This window comes from Protopterus annectens, chromosome 11.part0 (genome assembly GCF_019279795.1).
Source record: "Protopterus annectens isolate FY-2018-M chromosome 11.part0, PAN1.0, whole genome shotgun sequence".
Taxonomy (NCBI): domain Eukaryota; kingdom Metazoa; phylum Chordata; order Ceratodontiformes; family Protopteridae; genus Protopterus; species Protopterus annectens.
The window spans coordinates 361,220,110-361,239,984 of NC_056745.1; the positions used below are offsets into that span (position 1 = coordinate 361,220,110).

At 44.2% G+C, this 19,875-nt stretch overlaps 1 protein-coding gene across 1 annotated transcript in view; it reads left to right on the plus strand.

The window, feature by feature from the left end:
- The window catches only part of ATP2B1 (ATPase plasma membrane Ca2+ transporting 1), a gene marked incomplete in the record, with an annotated part of 2,275,481 nt that overhangs the window by 2,127,504 nt on the left and 128,102 nt on the right, over window positions 1-19,875 (plus strand).

A 19,875-nucleotide genomic window follows, 5' to 3' on the forward strand; every position in this document is an offset into this window, starting at 1 on the left:
GCACCTTACTGTATTCTGCTGACACCACATCATTTTCAGTGATATTTTGCTTATCCTCTGTATTTTCCAAAACCCTAAACTCTAGTCCTTAGTGTTTCTTTTCTGCACTTTGCTAATAACAAGTAGCAGTAATGGAAAAATATTGTCTGACAACAACTCTGAATTTGTATGTGAACAGTAGTAGTGTTTTTTTCTCATACTCTTAGAATAATTTGGGACTTTTTTTCTGAAAATGTATTTTATTTTGCTTAGAGTGAACTGTTTCTGTTGGTAAGTCAGAAAGGTGGAAGTAATGCAGCTTAGAAAAAAACTCAGCAAGAGGCTAGTAATCATTTGTACCTTTCTTGACTGTCATTAAAAAGCTGCATTTTATAGGCAATCAGTTTAAGGCTCTGTAGTTTCCATTTGAAGCAAATTTTTAAGTGATGAAATGTAAATGAGGGCAGGTGGCACTTTTTTGTTGTAGTAGTGGTCCTTATTGGACACTTCTATGTTGGAGTCTTTGCAGAAATAAATATACCTTTACAACATGCACAGTCATATTTTTAGCACTGGACTTTGCAGTCTGTTATTAAAGTGCTGGCTTTTGCATATATCTTGCAAGTGAGAATGTAACACTTTACACAAGTAGAGGATCAACATGAGACGTGCCTTGCTGGAATGAATGGACATGCCTTACTGGAATTAATTGGTCTTTAAATATTTCCTTGTCAGTTCTAAGGCCAAGTAGTGAAAATGGACGCAATGGCTTAATTTCAGAGGCTACATAAACTAATAAATAAATGCTTTTTTGCTAGATCACTTTAGTTTCTTTGTAAAAGTGTATTTATAGCATATGACAAAGCACATTATCAAGTGCATTCAGCACATGAGAAAAGGGCATGCTCATGTTTTGACATAGGTCTACCACAGCTATCCAGTCACAGCGCAGATGCCCTTAGAATGGATTTTTTTGTTTTCTCCACAATTTTTATCATCTTCCACATGTTGGCCACTGCTGTAACACAGTCAGTGTAATTATATGTTGTAGTAATGTATGGCTTCCTAGTGGCAACTTTAACACAGTTTTCCAAAACCCTAAACTCTAGTCCTTCGTGTTTCTTTTCTGCACTTTGCTAATAACAAGTAGCAGTAATGGAAAAATATTGTCTGACAACAACTCTGAATTTGTATGTTTTCCCATTTAGGGTTTGAGATTTTTGAGCACAGTCATGAGTCATGTTAAGAAGTCCATGGGAATCAGAACACTGACAAAGCTAAAATCAGTGTAGTTTAGAACATATAAAAATTAAATGTATGTGCTATACACGGGTGTCATTGTTAATACCTAGTCCATTGTGTGAAATTAATTTTTTGTACCTGACCCACTTTCCTGTGTACACCAGTCATCCAGGTTGCTTTGTTGCTGTGCTGCATTTATTGTGAAAGATGTGATTCTCTCGTATTAATTTATATGAAAAAAATGAAAAGGTCATGCCTAGTAAAGTTAAACACCAATCATTATGTAGCTAATTGAAAGACAAAAAGTCTTTTGTACGTGTTCAGTGTTGCTACTTACTTTGGTTTTAGTTATTCATACAACTTTGTCAAATATTGGAAAAATCACATATAAAACATATCGCTAATTTTGTAAATAGTTTCATACTGAACAGTTTCTAAACTCATACCTTGCTGTCCATTTCTGTATTTTCCCCATTTTATTGTTTTGGCAGTAAAACATCACAGCAGGAAAGGATTCCGAGAGAGTAATATTGGAATAGGAAGGGAAATAGGACTCTAGTCAGGCATAACATTTCAGAGCACATCACAGTTTCAAGAATCAGTACTTAGCAAAATGTTTGATTCTTCAGTAAATAAAAATGTGCCCAAACCCCATCTTGTTTCCATTCTTTGAGAAGTGTGATACTGAAAACCAAGTTTAAGTGAAGATCAGGATACAGCATAAACTGAGTTTCTTGGAAGATGTTCCCTTTCTGTAACTTGTAAAGCTGTTGCTGATTACATTTTCTGCTTATGCATTTGCAGTGCAGTCTGTATAAGAACCCAGACAAAGTTGGCCTGGGAAGTGGGGATCAGCTCTATTATTAGAACTCCAAAAAAGCTTAAAGGAGGTCCCGAATCACTTGTTTCTACCCATATTCTGTTTTTTCATTCCACTTCTAACCAGAAGATAACAGTAAAATCTAGGGCAGGAAGCAAAAATGGTTTCCAAGTTCCCTATCTCCCTAGCTAAGCATTGCCAACAGTGGTCCAACAAAGCTTGGTACATGTACGTATGTGCAGTAATTGCTATAGTTTTATAAACAGTTAAGTGAAGTGGACATAACTGGAGCCCATAAAAGGGAATCTTTGTCTTCAGGTCAGTTCTTTCCCACTCCACATCTGCACCTTTTTCCATTAGGAATTACAGAATCGTGCCATCACAGCTTTCAAACTGTGTTAAATAGTTAGTACTGTCCCACATTCAGGATCGCCATGCATTAACATAGCCTAATACTAGTCAGCAGAGCCTTGCATAGAACATGTTCTTCCAGTTATGCTGTTATATAGCAGTCAGTCTTCATGCCAAATTCAAACCTGGTTTGTTGAATGGTTGCAAGTTTCTTATCCTTCAGAAGTTTCTTCCCATATCTTAAGTTCTTAGTTTATGCGTATAATTCGCCTACTGTCACCTTGAAATGAAAGTCAAGATTAGTTCTTACTTTGCCCATTTCAGACCTCCAAAATCTCCTTTAAAGAAGGAAGCCCCTTAGGAAACTCAGATGTAAGATCTGAATTTCACAACCCTAGGACAGAATCAGTCCTCTATTCTCTCCAATGTTTTCCTGATACCAGCTGCAGGCCTTTGAGTTCTGCCATCCCTGTGAGGGGTAATGTGTTGTGAAAACCCAAAAAGGAAATTATATGAAGCATGGTTGACAGAATCTATGATGAAATTGAATTTAAATTTCCCCACAACCCTTATATTTGCCATAGTTTCTCTTCACCCTTGGCCTAGATTGTGACAAAAGTGTAGTCATACCTTGGCTCTTCCCACACTGCTTCTTTCTCTTCGACATCTGATTGGTAGTTTGATTACTTGCAGCAAGTAGATATAATAACTTTGGCATTAAGACCGTTTATAGGATGGATAAATACTGATTCCGTAGCAGATACTTCTAGTCCAGAACTGCAAATGAGAAAGTGTATATCCACTCAGAGAACTGCAGCTTCACAGTTAATATTAAAAAAGGGGCTGCTTCCATCCTGAAATGTTTAAGACAAGAATATGGTTATATTCCAGAAAAAAAACTTCACCAGGATGCAGAGGATTAGCACCCTTATTACAATATTTATATCAAAATTTGATGTCCTGGAGAAAAATTGTAACACCTCCATAACCACCAATACACCATCCACAAACAAATGACAAACCTGCATTCCTCTTCCCCACAACACTTCCTCCTTAAATATTACCATAAGAGGGAGGACGGTGGTACTGTTGCCAGTATAAACAAAGGTGGCAAGGGGCATCCATGTGTAGTGCTGCATTGTAACTATGTCCTATGAGATTGCCACAGTTCTGCTTGGATTATGGCTTAGTCCACATTGTGTAATGCCTGGAGTGTACTGATCACATTTTCTGGGAACCAGATCCCTTGGAAGACTAACATTAGATATTGTGAGGAGAGTCTTTTGAAGGCCATCTCCTCATCTATGTTAATTGCCAAAACCAGAAGCCCCACCTTCTTTGCCCACTCTACAGGAGATCAACTGCTTTTGTGTTGCAGACCTGTGGCTGCAAACTAGAATGAAACTTCTGTAATCCTTTTGTACTAACAAGGTCAACAACTGCTGAATCCTTCCATCACAAACCCAATGAACAACTTAGTTTCTATTTAGTAAAGGTATAGAACTGGATTGACCTGGGTTTACCAAAGTCTTTGTTTGACTTTCAGGAGTACTAAAGCTATCCTCCAGAATTCCAGAAGGAATCTGTTGATTGATAACACAAAAATATACCACCTTTGCTAACAGTTTCAATGTCTCAGTAGGCAAAGCTTTATTTAACTTAGCAGATAGACCATCTGAGCCAGCAGCCTGCTATTTATTAACCATTGTATCTATTCATTTATTTGCTCCAGAATGGTCTTCCAGTTTTTTGTCATAATTTGTGAAATGTAAGGGGATCTCTGCCTCTTCAAAATCTGCTGACAGTGTACTACCTGCTGCTTTCATGTGATCTAAAAAAAAAAAAAAAAAAAAGATTGTATTCTCTCTGAAGAGATTATCTCCCCCCGACTCCATTTAGAAGGAAAGTAAACCACCAATCCCCCCCAGCAACTGACAAAACAGTGTGATTAAGCCCTGGAGTCTTTGGTGACCCTAATTAACCTGTAGGACCATTTTGACACCCTATTTCTTATTCCTCCGTGGCCATAGTAAAGAAAGACTGATACTGCCTTTGCATTCTGATGAAGAAATGTATTAATTTGGTAGTTAGTTGTAATTGTTGAAACATTTACTTTTAAGTTACTTGTAAATTTTGAGTAGAGTCATTACCCATTATCTTTCTGAGTCTCAGAGTGGAGTTGTGGTTATGGCAGATTTCAGAATGACATGTTAACTACCAGCACACTCACTGCCTTGTAAGGAAATTTTTACGTTTCCCTGTAACTTCCTGACATTTTCAGTCCTGTGCTTTGCCCTTTGACCTCCGTACTGCCCCAAGGATATTTACCAAATGATTTACTCCTGTGAATCCTTTTTGCCGGCTAAGAGGGTTACAGTTTTTTCCCTATTTAGGCGACCTACTTTTTCAGGCATCCTCTCTCAGATTCTACTGCAGGGTCTTCATTTTGCCATCTATCTCCTGCAAAGCGTTGGGTTCACTATAAATTTCCATACGTTTTTCCTGACTCCTTCACAGTATCATGTGTTTCTGGGATGCAGGATCCAGACTGTTCCAATGCTGGCATCCATGCCTTCTCCCAAGGCCTTAACTGTCATTGCCTTTTTTCAGTCCCTTCTTCTTCTGGCCTCAGTTACAGCCAGGGAATTTCAAAGAATTCTGTGTTTCATGGCCTCCACCATTCCTGTGCTCCCTGTAGCCAAACTCCACATGATAAAGCTTCAGTGGTTTCTAAAGTCACTTTGGCTTCAGCATTCTCATCCTCTAGATTTCATAGACCCTCTTCCTCCTTGCCTCAAACTGGAAATTCAATGGTGGGTTTGGCAGTTGGCAATCCAGGGCTTACTTTTCAAACCTCACTCCCCTCTCAGGAGCTTTTCACAGATGCTTCAGACATGGAATGGAGGGCTTCATTCGGCTCTGTAAAAGTGCTGGGCCTCTGGTCACTTCAAATAAAGAAAGACCACATTAGTGTCAGAAATGAGAGCTCTTCTGTGGGCTCTTCAAGCATTTCATCCTCTTTCCATTCCAGGGGCCCTCAAGGTAATGACAAGACAATAGCACAGTTATATGATTTGTCAACAAGCAATGGGGTACACAATCTTTTCTCCATTGCATACTAGCACTTCAAGTGTGGAAGTTGGCTGTCCAGTATCAAGTAACTCTTCATCGGTTTATATTCTGTGAGGTCAGAACATTGTGGCAGACTCTCTAAGCAGGTCCATATCACAATCCAACAAGAGGGTGCTTCACAAGGATGTTTTTCTGGACATTGCTCACCAGTGAGGTACTCCTCAAGTAGATCTATTTGCCTCCCCTCTGAACAGACAACTTCCTTTTTTTGTGCCAGAGCCTCGTGTCCTTTGGTCTGGAAGGTGAATGCCCTCTCTTTCCTGGAAGGGGATGTTTCTTTGACTTTCGTCCTCTTCCTGTCATTCCAAAAGTTGTGTTCAAACTAAAACAGGATCCTTCCAAAATCTTGCTGGTGACTCCCTTTTGGCCCAGACAGCATTGGTTCCTTCTTCTTCTGCATTTATCCAAGGGCAGTTATCACAAGTTACCTCACAGGGTGGACCTACTCGCAAGACAATTTGTCATCCAACCTCACCTGTTCACTCAATTGACACTGTAGGTGATAGGATTTTGATGTACTATAGACACCTTTTTTTCTAAGGACGTGCTTAGGGTCATGCTGGAGGCCCAGGAAACCCTACTTATCCAAATAGAAGATATTTTTTTTCTGTTTGGTGTCTTTCTCATAACCTGGATTCACTTTCTGTGGATGTTCCTTTGGTTCTGTCTTATCTGTGTGAACTGCTCAATGCTGGGTTGGCTTAGTCTTCTTTTAAGACCCACTTGTCCGCTATTTCTGCTTGTCTGCCTTTATTGCCTCCTTTAGTGTCTAGATTTAAAGCTAAACAATTCCTTAAAGGCATTCTTCATATTAAGCTTCCCAGAAAGCCTGTTCCTCCTCCCTGGGATCTTAATTTTGTTTTAGAAAAATTGACCCAGGACTCTTTTAAGCCTGCAGCTTCATCTTCCTTGCAACATTGCTCTTGGAAGACACTACTTCTGCTAGCCCTTACTTCTGCCAGATGGGTGTCTGAGCTTCAAACCCTTATGGCTGTTCCCCCTTTTTTAGTTTTTCATAAGGACAGGGTGTCCCTTCAAACTAATCCTTTTTTTACCCTCAAAGTGGTGAATGATTTGTCTCTTAATCAGTCTGTTCATTTGTCCACTTTTTTCCCTTCTCCACAGTCTGCTGGTGGAAATGTATTGCACTGTTCGGTTGTGCATAGACAACTCAGATTTTATTTGGATAAGACCAAAGCTTTTCCCAAATCTGATAAGCTTTTTGTTTCATTTCATCCTAAATCTTTAGGATTGGCCATTTCCAAGTAAACTATTTCTTTTTGGATATCTAAAGCCATTTCTTTTTGTTGTCCTTTTCATGGCAATAGCCTTACTTCTTTGGTTAAGGCTCATTCCACATGGACTGTGGCTTCTTCTAATGCTATCTTCAAGGGTTTAGATGCTAATTGTATTCTTGAGGCAGCTACCTGAACTTCTGTGCATACTTTTACCAACCACTACAAGTTGGATGTGAATTCCAGGGCTAGAGCTGATTTTACTAGGGCCATTCTTCATGGGTTCCTAGAGGACTCTGTTGGTCCTTCCTCCTCCCTCTCTTCTTCATGAGCGTTTGCACTCTCCCTATACTACAACAGTGAAATGGAAGTACAGTACAGTTGTGTAAAATGTCCTCTTCACTGTTGCAGTATTCACTCCCTCCCTCCTCCCCCTGGTTCATTTTCCTTCTGGATATGCCTGGTACATCTCTATTCCTTGGACTGGCATTCTTACAGGGACTCTCGGCTCTGAGGGTGGTATGTCTGGATGTTACCTTTATGCCCTATGCAGTACACAGGGAGCATACATTTGACATAAAGCAAACTCTTAGCAACCTTAAGGCTTTGGTATACTGGCCGGACATTGGGCTGCCCTTGGCAGGAGATCTCTATTGTAAGAAATACTGCAGCAGTGAAGAGAAGGACATCTACCATTATGGTAAGATTTTACACAACTGTACTTTCCCAGGAAGGAAGACACATGGAGACTCACTCTAGACCTTTCTCAGCTCAACACCTTTCTGAAGGTCCCTTCCTTTTGGATGTTGTTCCTTCAGACCCTGTTTCCTCCTCTTCCATTGGCTTTTTTTGGCTTCCCTGGACTTGAAGGATGCTTATCTTCACATCCCAATTCATTCCCTTTTCAGGAAATGTTTCTGTTTCTCCATTTCTTCCTTGCATTTTCAGCTGTCTGCTTTGCCCTTTGGCCTTTTTACTGCCCCAAGGGTATTCCCAGATGACTAGCTCCTGTGAGTGGTTTTTGCAGGATGAGAGGAGTTCATATCTTTATGTAAATGTGATCATCTCATTCAAGCTTCCTCCCTGAGGTCTAGCCTCAGCACTTCCAGTATACTGTTTGTCTCTTACAAAGCCTGGAGTTTGCAACAAAACTTACCAAATTCAGTCCTGGTCCCTTCTCAGAATCGTGTTATAATGGTTGCAAGATCCAGGCCATGCCTATACTAGCATCCCTATCCTCTCCCAAGGCTCTTTTTCTAATCACCTTTTTTCAGTCCCTTCTTCCTTTAGCTTCAGTTACAGCTAGGGAATTTTTCAGGGTTCTAGGATGTATGGCTTCCACCATTGTTATGCTATCTCTTGCCAGATGTCATATGAGAACTGCAGTAGTTTCTAAAGTCACTATGGCCCCAATACGGTTATCCACTAGATTGTCTAGTCCATTTTCTTCCATGCCTCAAACTCAAGCTTCAGTGGTGGATTTATCAGCTAGCTCTCAACCCAGGACTTCCTTTTCAGCCCCTAGTCCCCTCTGAGGAACTTTTGTCAGATGCCTCAGACAAGGGGTGCGAATCCTCTTTTGATTTCCTTAAGATCCAGGGTCTCTGGCCACCTCATCAGAGGTCAGACCACATCATCATAAAGGAGTGAGAGCTCTTTTTTCACCCTTCAGACCTTTTACTCCATTTTTCTTCCAGGGCCTCTCAAAATCTTCACAGACAATACCACTGTGATGTGGTATATCAGCAAACAAGGGGAAACATGGTCCTACCTTCTTTGCATGCTGTCTCTTCTGGTATGGGATCTAACTGATCTGAAGTAGTTACTTCATTTGCTCTGCAACCTGTGGGTATCGGATCCGAACTCGGATCCGAGCCGGCAGCTTTACTAGCTAAAAGATCCAAGCTCCTAGCTCCTCCCCTTCACCCATAATCCCCTGCTGCATGCTGCCTTTCCTCAGATCGAGTTTGCCGCGGCTGAAAGAAGCTACTAGTGAAGAGCTCCTTAGGCTTGAGTGAGATCGTTTCAGTGTATCTTGTCAAAAGTTAGACAAAAGTTAAATTTTTTGTTAGTGTGTGAGTGGTTTAGCTCCCTTTCGTCGAGTTATAGCCTTGGTTTTATTTTTTTGTGGTAATTTTTAGTTTGTATTCGTTGTTTTTTGTCTCTCCCCTATAGTGTCTGGGTGTGTTACTGTGATGGCTGAAGGGCCCAAAGCCGTCTTTTCTAAGTGCACTGAGTGTGGCCATAAGCTTTCCCCGGCTGATGGCCACACTCAGTGCGTTTTGTGTCTGGGGGTGGCCCACTTATCCACTAGCTGCCAGATATGTGCAGCGTTTAACCCCCGGGCCATCAGGGATAGGAAGAACAAGTTGATCCTGGCGGGCTTGTTACCGCAGGACACTTATTCTTCCTCTCCCTCTAAGGCACAGGCTGCTACCGCAGCCCCGGTACCTTTAGGTCCCCCCACTCTGCCTGGGACTCAACCTCCCTCTGCTGCGCAGAGTTCTGGGGACTCGTCTGACTCTTCTAGAGAGAAGAGGCATAAGGAAAAGGAGAAGCACAAGAGTCATAAAAGGCGGGCTGAGACTCATCCCTCAGCCCCGCCATCTAAAGTCTCTAGTCCCTCCACGAGGGCCTCCGGATCCTCTCCCTCTCGGCTCCGTTCGCCTTGTTTCTCGCCGGAGGAGGAGTACCGGCCCACCTTGACGATGTCTTCTAGGTCTACGAGAAGCCTGACCGACGTGGACATGGATCGGATGATGAGTCGATTTCTGCAGACTCAGATGCAGATAGGGGGGTGCTCCTGCCTCCCCCCCTCAGGGGGGGGGGGAGTGCAGTCCCCATTTTTGCTCCGATCACTCCTTCTTCAACCCATTTTCGGGTTTTGGAGTCATCGGATCCAGGCCCTTTCGGAGCAGGGGATTTGTCGGCGCCGATAGCTCCAGTAGCTTCGACGCCGACTGTACCCTCGAGCGTGTTGGATCCTAGCTCTCTTGGCCGAGAGTCGGATCCGTGGCGGTTGGTGTGTCTTCGGCGCCCTTCAGGTCGGAGCACACTTCCCTCTCGGATCCGACCGCTTTGGCTCCAACACCGATCCCTGCTTCGGAGCCGAGGAGACTGCTTTCGGAGCCTGAGGAAAGTGGCTCGCCTTCAGCTTTTGAGGTAGTGGAGAGGGTTCTGTCGAGGTCTTCCAGATCCCCGGTCCGGGCGTCGGATCCTCCCGCATCCCCTATGCATTTGGGTCTATCCTCCATCATCTGACCACTGGGACAGCCTGCTCAAACCCTCCAGTTAGTTCCCTTAGAGGAACAGGACCCCGTAGGTCAGCCCTCCTCGGATAGTCCCACTGAGGAGGTTCCTCGCAAACGGAAGTGCAAAAGGAGGCACCTGGACTCCCCTGAGTCCCTCACGACAGACAAGGATTTGTATGAAGGGGAAGGTTCCCCAAGGTCACCCCCTGAGGATGTCTCCTTTGGAGACATCATGGAAATGTTGCGAATTAGAGGGGGGTGGTCTGCCAAAAACCTTCCTCGGACGAGTCCGTGTTTCTGGAGGCGTTTGAGGCAGGCCCGTCTACCTCCTGGGTGTCCCCTCCGGCTTACCCCCTGGTAGACTTAATTACTACCAAGGCGTGGAAGGAGCCCGACACCGTGGAGCCAATTCCAAGATGGCCGGACAAAATTCTTAGCCCTCCCTCTGATAGGCAGGCCTGGTCTAAGGGTTCACATGTGGATGCCATGTTGGTGGCGGCTGCCACGAAGAAGGAACTCGCACAGGAGAGTTCCTCAGTCCACCCTCCGGATAAGGAATCTCGGGCGTTGGACCGCATTGGGAAGCGGATGTTTGCTTCAGCCACCTTCTCTGTAAGGGCGCTGAACTACATGGCACACATTATCAGGCTACAGCGAGACCTGGTAAAGGAATATGCTGCAACTCCCCTGGAGTCCATGACGGTCGAGGATAAGAAGACTTCCTCGACTCGTATGGCCACTCTGAAGTCTATCTCTAACACGTCTATGCGGCTACTCTCCCATGCTATGGAGGGAGCCGGTAGAGCTAGCGGAGCTGGGGTCGTCTTGCCGCATCATGCCTGCCTCCACCTTTGTGATTTCACGGAACTCTTTAAGGCGTCCTTCGCGAATGCGCCCTTTGACGGTTCTTCGCTCTTTGGCAAGACCGTATGCGAGACGCTGGTCCAAAGCGAGAAGGACAGGAAGATACTGTCTTCCGTCGTAGTCCGCTTTCTAATCCCCAACGATCCTTTTCGAGGAATCAGAGTGGACAAAAGAAGATGTGGTTCTGGAAGTCTCAGCAGTCCCATCCAGCTTTGGACCCCTCGTCCTTCAGAGGCAGAGGGGGGGCCGCGTAATTTCGGGTCTAGAGAACCGTTCTCGGATAGACCCGCACAACAGCCCTGAGGGCTTACCCGACTGTCCCTCTCTGGAGGCAGTCGGGGGGCGTTTGTCGGAGCACCTACTAAATTGGGAGTCCATCACGACGGATCGATGGGTGCTCCGAATCATATCCAGAGGTTATTCCATCCCCTTTCTAAATCTTTCCCCTCCCATGAAGCGCCTCCCCGATGTCCCACCCGATCAAAGGGAGGTGGTAGCTTCAGAGATTTCGAAGCTACTAGAAAAAAGAGCGATCCAGCGCGTCCCCCCAGACCAGTTCGGATTGGGCTATTACTCCAGGTTCTTTTTGGTGCCAAAAAAGATGGGGGACTTAAGACCGATTCTAGATCTCTCTTCCCTTAACCTGTTCATTCCCAAAGAGAAACTCCGGATGGTCACTCTTCAGTCAATTCTCCCCCTCCTTCGGGAGAACGACTGGATGTGCTTCATAGACCTCAAGGATGCGTACTACCACATTTTGATGGACAGACGATCCAGGAGGTTTCTCCGTTTCTGGCTGGGAGCCAGTCATTATCAATTCACGGTTCTTCCGTTCAGCCTCACCTCAGCCCCCAGTGTGTTCACCAAAGTCATCGCAGTGGTTGCAGCCCACCTGAGACTCCAGGGCATTCAGGTCTTTCCATACCTGGACGACAGGCTCCTCACCTCCAACAGGCATCAACTGTGTGTTGCCAGGGATTATGCTCTAACTCATGCCCAGAGTTTGGGCATCTCGGTACACCTTCAAAAGTCCTTTCTTCATCCTGTGCAGGTTCTGGAATTTATAGGGGCCAAATTGGACACTCGCATCTCTCGAGCCCTACTAACTCAGGACAGGGTGAACAGCTTGTCTTATCAGGTATTAGCCCTCCTTCAGAACCCGACTCCTTCAGCAGAGTTAGCCCTGAGAGCACTAGGGTCTATGGTGGCGGCAATCAGTCTTTGTCTACACACACGTCTATGAATGAGGATTCTGCAATGGACCCTCCAAGTCCAATGGTCTCTGTTGCTACATCCGTTGAACACCCCTATTCCACTGAGCAGGGTTTGCAGGGACTCCCTCCTCTGGTGGCTTCACTCACGGGAGCTGAGAGAAGAGAGACCCTTTGTAATGCCCCCGCCCCAAGCCACGTTGACCACGGATGCTTCTCGCCTCGGGTGGGGGGGGCATTGTTCGGGCAGAACCGTCCAAGGCACGTGGACCCCCTTAGAGACTGCTTTGCATATCAGTGTCCTAGAGATGAGGGCGGTGCTTCTGGCATTGCAAGCTCTCCACGGCCTTCTTCCTCTAGGGACTATTGCGGTTCAAACAGACAACATGGCAGTAGTCTGGTACATAAACAAACAGGGAGGAACCAGATCTTATCCCCTTTGTTGGGAGGCTATGAGAGTTTGGGAGTGGGCGATATCCACCAACCGCTTTCTGGTAACAACGCACATTCCGGGTCGGTCCAACATTCTGGCAGACAAACTGAGTCGTGTGATCCTCACACCGTACGAGTGGTCTCTCAAACCATCAGTTGCGAAACAGATCTTCCTCAAATGGGGTCTACCTTGCTGCGATCTTTTCGCTTCTCCGTCAAACACAAAGTGCAGTGAGTTTTTCGCAATACTTCCCCCACCAGGAGAGAGCCCCAGAGATGCTCTGGTTCATGCTTGGCCACCCGGTCTCCTCTATGCTTATCTCCCCCTTCCTCTTATGATGAAGTTCATTCAGAAAGCACGTCGGTTGGGGAGCAGTATTATCCTCATAGCCCCATTCTGGCCTCGCCAGATCTGGTTCCCATATCTGCGGTCTCACAGTGTAGTTCCTCCATGGATCTTAGATCCCATTCCGGATCTGATTTCGCATCCTGCGGGATTGCAACCTCCAAACCTGGTAAACCTCAAGCTCGTGGCTTGGTTGATCCAGTTCCACTGATGGCAAGGACTCCCGGCATCTCATCACCAGTAAAGGCTATTCTGGTAGCGGCTCACAAGCCTGCTACCAGAAAAATTTACAGTAGTAAATGGAAGCGTTTTTCTGTCTGGGCTAAGGACAAGGGTTTAGATCCCTTTACAGTTCCTATTCCGGCGGTTCTTGATTTTCTGTCACACATTTTTCATCAGGGAGCAAGTGCATCTACAGTTAAAGTGCAATTGGCAGCCATTTCCCATTTTCATGTGGGACATGGACTGGGATCTTTAGCTTCTGCGAAGATATGCAAAACCTTCTTGAAAGGCATTTCTCTATTGAAACCTCCAGTTAGGACTGCGGTCCCACCATGGGACTTAACTCTAGTTTTACAAGCATTGAAAAGCCCACCTTTTGAGCCTGCCGCCTCAGTTCCATTAAAGTTCTATTATCATGGAAAACAGCCTTTCTAGTTGCTATTACTTCAGCCAGGAGGGTTTCGGAACTTCAAGCCCTTTGCATGAAGCCCCCTTATCTAATTTTCCATAAGGATAGTGTGTCTCTCAGGACTAACCCTTCCTTCTTACCAAAGGTGGCTTCAGAGTCAAATATTAATCAGTCATTTAATTTACCAGTGTTCTTTCCCAACTTTCAGAACAAAGGGGAATACAAATTACACAAGTTGGATGTACATAGACAACTACATTTTTACTTGCACATGACGAAGGATACTCGCAAGGCTGATCAGTTGTTTGTGTCCTTCGCCAAATCTGCTATGGGTAAAGCTATTACCAAAGTTATCTTAGCAAATTGGATTTCACAGTGCATCATTCATGCGTATGTATCCTCAGGTAAACCTGCTCCTATCGGAGTCCATGCCCACTCAAGCCGATCCATAGCCACATCAGCAGCCTTCTGGTCCAGGGTTCCTTTGGATGACATATGTTCAGCAGCTACTTGGTCCTCTTCCCATACATTCATTTCTCATTATAAATTGGATATGATATCCAGGAGTAGGGCTTCCTTTGGCTCCGCTGTGCTTCGGAATATCCTTCCTTAAAGGCCGCCTAAGGTTTTTAGGTAGCCGGGGACTCTGTCCCACAGGTTGCAGAGCAAATGAAGTAACTACTTCAGATAAAGAAGTTATGTATTCACCATAACATTCCATCTGAGTAGGTACTTCATTTGTCTGCAACCGACCCCCCCCTCCATGCCCCCCTAACCATTATCGTGATTCCTGATCATGATTGAGATTGTTTCATGAGGTTAGGCTTTATTTGGTCCTCTGTCGAGAGTATTAGTTGGATTAAGCAAACTCGATCTGAGGAAAGGCAGCATGCAGCAGGGGATTATGGGTGAAGGGGAGGAGCTAGGAGCTCGGATCTTTTAGCTAGTAAAGCTGCCGGCTCGGATCCGAGTTCGGATCCGATACCCACAGGTTGCAGACAAATGAAGTACCTACTCAGATGGAACGTTATGGTGAGTACATAACTTCTTTTTCAGTATTGAGCAACTCTTCAGTCTGTGTACATTCTTCCAGAGCACAATATATTGGCTCATTCTTTGAACAGGTTCAGTACACAAGCTCACAAATGGATGCTTCACTGGAATGTGTTTCTGGACATTGACCATCGGTGGGTTATTCCACAAGTAGATCTTCTTGCCTCCCCTTCGAACAGTTTCCCCTTTTTTGCACCAGAGTCCCAAGTCCTCTGGCTTGGAAGGTGGGCACCCTCTCTTTCTTTTGGAAAGGGATATTTCTTTATTCCTTCTCTCCCCTTCCTCTAATTTCAAGGGTCCTGCTCAAGATAGAGCAGGACTCGGTGACTCCATTTTAGCCCAAATAGCATTTGTTTCCCCTTCTTCACCTAGTCAGGGTCACTCACCACAAGTTACCTCACAGGGTGGACCAACTCACATAAAACAAGGGATCTCTGATCCATCCTCACCTGTCCACTCTTCAACTGACATTGTGGGTGATAGGGTTTTGATCCCTTTTAGGCACCTTTTTTCTGAGGATGTGCTTAGGGTTCTACAGGAGACCAGGAAACCCACTACCAGGGAATCATATGTGTCCAAATGGGAGAGATTTTCTTTCTGGTGCCTTGCTCGTAGCCCTGATCTTTTTTCTGTAGGAAACCCTCTTGTACGCTCCTGTTTGTGTAATTTGCTCCATAGTGGGTTAGTATATTTTTCTGTTAAAGCCTACCTCTCCGCTGTTTCTGCTTGGCTGTCATTGACTCCTCCTCTTGCCTCTAGATTTGAGGTCAAACAATTTCTTAAAGGTGTCCTTCATGTCAGGCCTCCCAGAAAGCCTGTCCTGCATTCTTGTATCCTCAATTTTGTACTTGAAAAATTGACTCCACTTTCTTTTGAGCCTGCAGCTTCAGCTTCCTTGCAACATTGTATGTGGAAGACTGTTCTTCTTTTGGCTCTTAATGAATTTGTTCTTAATCAGTGTATTCATTTGTCCTCCTTTTTTCCTTCTCTGCAGTCTGCTAGTGAGAAGGCTCTTCACACCTCGGATTTGCATAGACAGCTCAGATATTTATATAAGACTAGGGCTGTTTGCAAATTTGAGCAATTTTTTTATTTCTTTTCATCCCAGATCTCTGGAGTTGGATGTTTCTAAGCCAATCATATCTTCCTGGATCTCTAAGGCCATTTCTTTTTATTACTCCTTTCATGAAAATGTCTTTCTGCCTCTGTAAAGGGTCATTCTACCAGAGCTGTTGCTTCCTCTGGTGCTTTTTTTCAAAGGATTAGATACCAGTTCCATCCTTGAGGCTGCTACTTGGACCTCTGTTCATACTTTCACTAAGGATTACAAATTGGATATTGTTTCCAGAGCAAGAGCTGGTTTCGCCAGGGCTATCCTGCATGGGTTTCTTGAGGGCTCCTCTGGGCCTTTCTTTTTCCAGGTTTCCTCTTGAGCTTTTATACACTCCCTTTTCCTAAAGAATACTGCAGTAGGGATATGGAAGGACAAAGTACACTTGTGTAAAATCTTTAGATGTCCTTGTCTTCACTGTTGCAGTATTCGCTCCCTCCCACCTCCCCCCTTCTGCTGTGCTCCTTTCCTTCTGTCTTCTTGGCCTGTAATTCCCTTAGTTTTTCCTTCTTCTGGATAAACATGTTCCTTCTCATTCTTTGGACTGCTGTTCCTCCTGAGGCTTTTCATTTCAGAGGTATGTATGCCACCTTTATGCCCTATGCCTTGAGTGGGGAGTATACACGTGATGTACGACATCTATAAAAATCCTATGGCTTTGATATACCGGCCAGACATTGGGCTACCCTTGGCAGGGTATCTCTTTTGTAAAGAGTACTGCAGCAGTGACGAAAATAACATCCACAGTTGTGGTAAGATTTTACACAACTGTACTTTCCTTCAGGTGGACACACCTAAACCTTCTGCAGTATCTCCTGTGTTGGCTGCTTTAAGACACCTCTATAGCTGCCTTTGAAACTCTGGATTCTCAGCCCCCTGCCGCTAAGAAACCTGACTGATGCTATAAAGTTCCTGAGGATTGGCACTTCTTGTCTGTGTAATCCTGTTGATCCTGCTTTGCTGTCAGTCTCCTCTGACAAGCCTTCTAAGCTTTTTCCCTCTCCCAAGCTCCTGCCTTTAGATAAGGATAGTAGGGCCATGGAGAAGATTGGAAAGAAGGTCTATACTGCTACCACCTTAGCTTTTAGGTCCGTTATTACCAGACCATATCTCCCAACCGTACCAAATTACTTGGTTTTTACCAAGTTTTGGGGTACAAATGAAGGGGTGCCACAATTCCCGAGTGGCACCCCTTCATTTCCAATTTTTTTTTCTCATTTGTGAGATGATGTCATCACCTGCGTGATGATATCAGCTTGTTAGGGCTACCAGCCTGTTGGAATTGAGCTCAAGGAGCTCACGTCGTGCACATATTTCCGGCTGCCTGCTCTGCGATCGACAATGGCCTGGGAAAGGACCGGGAATGGCAACGGTCAGATAAATGTGAGTCTGGAATCTGAACAGGTCAAGGGGAAAGAATGGAAATGCTATTCTGCACTGGGAAAAGGACCGGGAACCTTATTCTGAATGGGGGAAAGAATGGAAATACCATTCTGCACTGGGGAAAGGATCGACCGCTGAGCGGGAACGGAACAGACTTGCAGTAAGGAAACCTTTTATTTTTCTGAAACAAAGGGTGTGTGCGTGTGTGTCTGTGTAGTTGTCTGAGGGTGTTTCTTTTATAGTAACTGAAATACATTAAACTGTAGCAAGATTGTCACTTGAACCTTGTATTCCCTGTAGTAGTGAAGACAAAAATGCTGTGAATAGTATATGTTTTGCTGATTTATAGCTTTTACATAATCTTTGACTAGGTTCTCTGCAATAAAATATTAATAGTTTACAGTCAACATAAGGTATGACAGCACACTGCACATTATCTGATTTAGTAGTATGATTTAATATTAATATTTACTTTTCATTTTTGGCTGCGCCTTGTTCTTGTCTTTGGACTGTGTATGCTGGACTTTGCTAAACTACTAACTGAGGCAACTGTTGTGAAGTAGCCTTAAACTACATTTATAATATGATGCCATTTGGGAGTATTTCCAAAACAATGTGCCAAATCAGTAATAAGATGCAAATTCCTTATGTATGTGTGCTGTTTTCAATTTAGGAAACACTGCATTTAGACACATTTGATTATTAAGCAACAGTGCCTTCCTAGAGCCTAAACAGAAACCATTCTGTTTCAAACATAGGGTGTTGCCTTCTAAGCTGAGGGGAGGCAATATATATGCATAACCCATGCCAGGGCAATACTTCTTAACTTCTGAAGACAGAAAGCAATCCTGGCTTCCTGTATGAACATTCCTAGAGTATGGTACTTGTAATTGTATGTTTACCACAATTTCTAATAGCTTTTTGAATGAGTACATTGATATTAGACGTCAGATAAATAGCAACATCAAAAGTGGATTACAGTGGAAAAAATAGCATGCATATTTTGAAATGGAATTCCTAGAGAGCACGAATAAGGGCAAGCTTTTAAAGATTCACCAATTAATACATATTTTCTTTTCTTTTTTTTTTTTAAGGAAATTCATATTTTCTGAACAAAAGATAAAAATGACATACAGTTGTATAAAGAACATTTATTTTAGCAATCAGTACACTTTAAAAGGACGAAAACATAATTTTGAAAGAAAGATTGTGTGTGTGTGGGGCCTCTGTCTCAAGTGTGCTGTATTATACAAGGAATATAATTTAATAAAGTCAGGAAGGTGCATCAAAGAAAAGAACACATGTATGTTTATTGTTTTGTGTACAAGGGGCCAATGATTTGAAAACAACCCAAAGGTAATCTTCATCCATCACTGGCCAGAATGCCAGATGCATTTTCTTTGGATGTAGGTTTCAGTGCTGTTTCAATGAATATGAGTTTCAAGGGCAGAGAAGTTTTAATGCCAAGTCTATTTTCATTGTGAGACAGTATTGCTTTGTTTAGCCGATGTCTATTAGTGTTTGTGCTGTAAAATGTAAAAATAAAATCCAAATAATCATTGTAGAAGTAAAACTATATGCACACATTAGTTTTTATGGTAAATGGGGCAAAATAGCCAGGTAATGGGACATTGAAATGGCTGCAGGGGGACTCTGTTGCCATATTTTGGTTGTCTGTTCTTCAGTTTGCATTTGAAATTTGGTATCTCACAATCCCATTGGAGTGGGTGGGGTTACATAATTACGTATGCAAATTATATGATCTGAAATAGTTAACTTAATTTCATCTTCAACCTGTGGGTATTCAGATCCATATCGGATCCGAGCCGGCAACTTTACAAGCATCTGCTTCCCCTTACCCATAACCCACCACCATCTACTGCCTTCCCCCAGATCTCGTTTGCCACTTAGTGCATCAGCATCGTGATCTCTGCAGCTGTGAGCTTTCAGTGGTACTGTAAGTGCTTTTTGGGGTTGTTTCTAGTGAGTTTTCTCAGTTTCCCTTTTCCTCCCCCTACGCTAGTTCGTCATTTTTTTGTCAAAAAAATTATATATATATATTGTGAGGTAGTTTTGCATAGGCCCTTCTCTTCCTTAGTGTGTGCGTGGTCAGGTAGCTTGTTTGGGTGACTGGGTGTGTTTTGTTTGTTGCTTTGTTGGGATGTCAGAACAACCCAAACCCACTTTTAAAAAAATGCAGTGTGGCCATAAGCCTTCACCAGCGGTGTGTTCTTTGCTTGGGCATTGCACATTGGTTCGTCCAATGCAGCATTTGTGCAGGGTTCAATCCTAGGGCCCTTAGAGACAGGCCAAACTTGTGGCGAAAGGCCTGTTTCCTGCATCAACCTTGGACTCAACAGTCTCGGACTCACCTTCTACTACAACTCCCGCCCACCCCCCTGGGACTCACCCTCCCGCCAGACCTGCTGAAGGGGATGTTGCCAAAGGGAGAGACAACAAAAAGGACTGGCACAAGGATGTAGAGAGAGGGAGAGACAAGGAGAAGAAAGAGGATAGACCCCAAAAGAGTTCTCCAGATCCTGAGTCTTTCCCTAGCCCACCTTCTAAGGTTTTGAGACCCGTTTCTTCTCAGCTCCACTCCCACAGATTTTCCCCGGAGCCAATGAAACCTAAGGAGCCGAGGCTTTCTTCTAGATCCTTCCAGCGACCAGTCCGATCCGAGTTGGTCGCTTCCTCGTGCTCGACTCAGTCTATTTGAAATGGATATGGACAGGATGATTAGGAGATTCATTCAGACCCAAATCCAGATGGGAGTCTTGCCGGGCCCCTCTCCCTCTGGAGGGGGGACCTCCATGCCGTTCTTCCACCCGATT